The sequence below is a fragment of the Physeter macrocephalus genome, chromosome 12 (assembly GCF_002837175.3).
Source record: "Physeter macrocephalus isolate SW-GA chromosome 12, ASM283717v5, whole genome shotgun sequence".
NCBI classification, from domain to species: domain Eukaryota; kingdom Metazoa; phylum Chordata; class Mammalia; order Artiodactyla; family Physeteridae; genus Physeter; species Physeter macrocephalus.
Window position 1 is genome coordinate 79451522 of NC_041225.1, and position 5237 is coordinate 79456758.

At 41.8% G+C, this 5237-nt stretch overlaps 1 pseudogene; it reads left to right on the plus strand.

The window, feature by feature from the left end:
* Positions 1 to 461: 461 nt before the first annotated feature.
* LOC102987087 (probable RNA-binding protein 46) lies at positions 462 to 1917 on the plus strand (annotated as a pseudogene).
* Positions 1918 to 5237: the final 3320 nt, after the last annotated feature.

A 5237-nucleotide genomic window follows, 5' to 3' on the forward strand; every position in this document is an offset into this window, starting at 1 on the left:
TAAGAATCTGCCTGCCATTGCAGGGGACACGGGTTCGAGCCCTGGTCTAGGAAGATCCCACATGCCGCGGAGCAACTGAGCCCATGCGCCACAACGACTGAGCCTGTGCTCTAGAGCCCACGAGCCACAACTACTGAAGCCCACGCACCTAGAGCCTGTGCTCCACAACAAGAGAAGCTGCAATGAGAAGCACGCTCACGCAAGGAAGAGTAGCCCCTGCTCACCGCAACTAGAGAAAGCCGGTGCGCAGCAATGAAGACCCAATGCAGCCAAATATAAAATAAATTAAAGGGAGACCAGGCCAGGCGCGAGGACCTCGCGAGCTCCTCCACGTGGGCTCCCCTGCCCCCTGCGGTGACCCCCGGTCCCACCAACTGGCCCCGAAAAGGTGGCGGCGGTTTGTGGTCGTTGGTCCCAGGTATTTAGGACCAACATTTGAAGACCCGAGGGGAACTGCAACCATGAATGAAGAAAATACAGGTGGAACAAATGGATGCAGTAAAGTTCGAACTGGTACTCAGAATGAAGCAGCATTACTTGCTTTGATGGAAAAGACTGGGTACAACATGGTTCAAGAAAATGGGCAAAGGAAGTTTGGTGGTCCGCCTCCAGGTTGGGAAGGTCCACCTCCACCTAGAGGCTGTGAAGTTTTTGTGGGAAAAATACCTCGTGATATGTATGAAGATGAGTTAGTTCCTGTATTTGAAAGAGCTGGGAAGATATATGAATTTCGACTTATGATGGAATTTAGGGGTGAAAATCGAGGTTATGCTTTTGTGATGTGTACTACAAAAGAAGAAGTCCAGTTAGCCATCAGAATTCTTAATAATTATGAGATTCGACCAGGGAAGTTTATCGGTGTGTGTGTAAGCTTGGATAATTGCAGATTATTTATTGGAGCTATTCTGAAGGAAAAGAAGAAGGAAGAAATCTTAGAGGAAATGAAGAAAGTTACAGAAGGAGTTGTAGAGGTCATTGTTCACCCAAGCGCAACTGATAAGACCAAAAATCACGGTTTTGCGATTGTTGAGTATGAATCTCACAGAGCTGCTGCTATGGCTAGGAGAAAACTAATTCCAGGAACCTTCCAACTGTAGGGCCATACCATTCAGGTAGATTGGGCTGACCCAGAGAAAGAGGTTGTTGAGGAAACCACTCAGAGAGTTAAAGTTCTCTATGTACGAAATGTAATGATCTCAACTACAGAGGAAACAATTAAAGCAGAATTCAATAAATTCAAACCTGGTGCAGTTGAATGAGTAAAGAAACTTAGAGATTATGCTTTTGTTCACTTTTTCAACAGAGAAGATGCAGTGGCTGCTATGTCTGTTATGAATGGAAAATGCATTGATGGAGCAAGTATTGAGGTAACACTGGGAAAACCTGTAAATAAAGAAAACACTTGGAGACAGCATCTTAATGGTCAGATTAGCCCCAATTTGGAAAACCTGATTGTGTTTGCTAACGAAGAAGAGAGCCACCCAAAAACTCTAAGCATGGCACCAACTCTTCCAGCTTGTCTCAATGGCCAGCATGGCCCAAATCCCCCTGAAATTGAAAGATGCGCTTATCCATTTTTTCCTGGAACAAAGCTTACTCCAATTAGTATGTGTTCTTTAAAATCCAACCATTTCAATTCTGAAGTAATGCATTTGGATTATTACTGCAACAAAAATAATTGGGCACCACCAGAGTATTACTTATATTCAACAACAAGCCAAGATGGGAAAGTACTCTTGGCATATCAAATCATTATTCCTGCTATTGCAAATGGATCCCAGAGTTACTTCATGCCAGACAAACTCTGTACTACGTTGGAAGATGCAAAGGAACTGGCAGCCCAGTACGTTACTTCATTTGGACAGGGAACACAATCTCTTCAGCCTGGACCTATGTAGAAGAATTTGGAGAAAATAAACAGGTCCTTTCTGATGTTGCTTGAGCTTATTCTCCTGCAGTTGATCTCATTCCTGTTGGCTTAATATTAAGTCCCATGACAGCACTAAGTTAACATTCATTTTTAGCCCTCATTTATAGCACCAGGAAAATATAGAAAAAACTTTACCTGTGCGTTAGATGACCTAATTTCTTCTGTTCCTAGAAACACCGTACATTTTATAAATAATCACTTCATAGTCATTTTCACACCCTTGGCTTACACTACACCAAAGAACACAGTTGAGCTTTTGGAAAGTACAGGATTTACAAATTTGGTCTTTAGTACTCACACACATCTATAAACATTATAACTAATGAAGCAAGAAATTATTGATACGTAAGATGAATGTTTATTGTGGAACAGTAATATTTCAAATGTTGGTTTTTTGTTTTTTTGTTTTTTGTTTTTTTTGTGGTATGCGGGCCTCCCTCTGTTGTGGCCTCTCCCGTTGCGGAGCACAGGCTCCGGACGCGCAGGCTCAGCGGCCATGGCTCACGGGCCCAGCCGCTCCGCGGCATGTGGGATTCTCCCAGACCGGGGCGCGAACCCGGTTCCCCTGCATCGGCAGGCGGACGCGCAACCACTGCGCCACCAGGGAAGCCCTCAAATGTTGGTTTTTAAAGAAATAATTTGGTTTAATTTTTGGATTTTTCTGTACTGTAAGTTGATAATGGTTTCTTGAAGTTTATTTTATGAAGATGATTCATTTTACTGTTTTATGGTACCAGTAGGATTCTAATGTTAAATTGGTTTATTGGGTTGTATAAATGTTTACATTGTATTTAAATAATGAAATATTAGAGAGTTTTTGCAGTCCAGGGGTAAATGTGTCTGCTGGTTTGATACCTAATACAGTTTCAAAAAAGAAGCAAATATGAATTCACTGTTTTATATCTTTTCTTCATGGACGATCCCTTAGTGTCAGTATCAAATTTAAAAGGAGCTTCATTGTGGATAGAGCAAGAGAAATCAGAGATTCCCTTTTCTGGTGATCATAAAGACACAAAACAGTTAACAGATATCCAAGAAACAGATATCCAAGAATGCATTCTAGTAAGATCTCTGAAGCACTGTGTCAGTGAAAATTTACTTAATACTGACTGATGAAACTATCAGGATTTGCAATGCAGTGAATGCTGAAACAGTCTTTACCAGCAATATAAGATTATCAGGATTTTGAATATTAGAACATTATGTGATTATAGTTTTAATGCTTTGTCTCTTTGAATTAAATTTGTAACCATAAAGACGTGAAGCATAATTGTTATGTATTTATTTACAGACTACAATTTCTGTCACAGTTCAATAAATAGTCTTTCCCCTGTTAGTGCTACCCTCTCTTCTGGGACTCCCAGGGTGCTTCCTTACACTTCAAGGCTTTATTCTTATCCAAGCTATCCTTTGTCACCAACAGTATCACTTGCTAATGGCAGCCATGTTGGACAGCAGCTATATATCTCCAATCAGGCCTCATCCTTCTGAAGAAAATATTGTAAACAGGAGTATGAAACTTTCCTTGTAAAGCATGCAAATTAAAATACTGTTTTATTTTAGAATCGGGTTTGTACATTTGGTTTTAAAATGATAATTATATATTTATTTCAACATAGTAAATATCAGTCGCAATTCAGAATAACCTACCGTTGTAAAACTTGTAAAAATGCTAAGTTTTAAAAGTTACTCAGTGATTTCTCTTGATAAAGGTATAACAAACTGCTGTTCTTTTTAAACTTTTGGGATTTTAAATAACTTCTGATTCCTGAGTGGTCAGTAGAACCCAGAAGTTTACATTAAATTTTTTCATTATAACTGTGCTAAATAGAGTTTCACAAGTATTAAAGCACTTGCAGACAATGGTTACACTAGATTTGATTACCAAGGATCACTATCTGTATTAGCAATTAGAACAATTATATAAACGGAAGCATCTAATTATTATGTAGAAAGACATGAAGGGCAAAAAGATTAAGATGCAAATTTTATGCAGTACTAAAGAAAAAGCAGTCTACCATTGTGGTCCTTGAAAATAACTATAAATATTTTAGTTAATAATTGTTGGTTGTAGAAATAATTATAATTTTGCTGTTAATGTATTTAAGGTTTTTATAGGTATGCTCCATTTGTGTTTTTGATATTCATTGTATAGTTCTCTGAGTAATAAGTGTTATGGTTTTTAATGTTGAAATCATGTGTTGTTTAATTTTTGTACTTGAATTCAAATTCTTTGACATTAAATATACGATGCTTCTAAAAAAAAAACCTTTGTTTTAAATAAAAGTTTGAGGCATCTCTCAGTACAGTGGGATTTTAAAAAATAAGAGCAGAGGGGCTGGGCGATAGCTTGCTTAGGGCTAAAAGCCCAAGGAGCAAATGTAGGGTCTCCCCCTGCTGGCTGGTTTAGACTTTGGGAAGCCCTGCGCAGTTTCACAGGGGAGAATCAGCCAACTTCAGAAGATACTCTTCCTTTCCGAAACAATGCTCAGTGCCCCGGTAGACTGACCCTGTTTAAAACTCATTCCATCACTTTCTGCCCTTCTCTTTCACCAGCTCTTGCACAAATATTCAGGGTCTTAATTTGTTCGCCCGTGGAACATTTCCTGGCCCCTGACGCTGAGCCAGCACTTTGCGAGCAGTGGGAGGGAGCCTTCAGGCGAATGAATCACACTCCCGGCCCCGGGAGTCCAGCGTTAGCAGAGCTGCCCTCTTTCGGTAGCAAAGCCCTAGCCAGCCCCGGCTGGGAACACTCAGATTAAAGGGGCTCCTCTGCCAAGGGCCCAGACCCAGGCCCGTGAGGGAGGCTTAGAATCTATCTAGGATTTTCAGGAAACGGGAGTATTTTTTCAGGAGTTAATTCAGCAGTTATCCCAGTGCTTCCGCTGGGCTGAGGCAGAACCAGGCTTCCCCCTACAGGTAGGAGGGAGAGGTACGCATCCTGAAGGCTGCAACCCTGGCTGGCTGTGCTCCACCTAGGGGACCTTCATTTCAGAAGGCTCCCCCAACTGGGCGATGCTCCCGATGATGCTCAACACGTGATCCCCAGACTAGCGGCAGAGGGCACGCTTGGGAACTTGTTAGAAATGTAAATTCTCAGGCCCCACCCCAGTCCTACTAAAAGGCAACTCCAGGAGTGGGACCAGCAATCTGCTTTAGCAAGTCCTCCAGGGGATTCTGATGCACCTCAAGTTTTCTCTTTTTTTTTTTTGCGGTACACAGGCCTCTCACTGCTGTGGCCTCTCCCGTTGCAGAGCACAGACTCCGGACGCGCAGGCTCAGCGGCCATGGCTCACGGGCCCCGCCG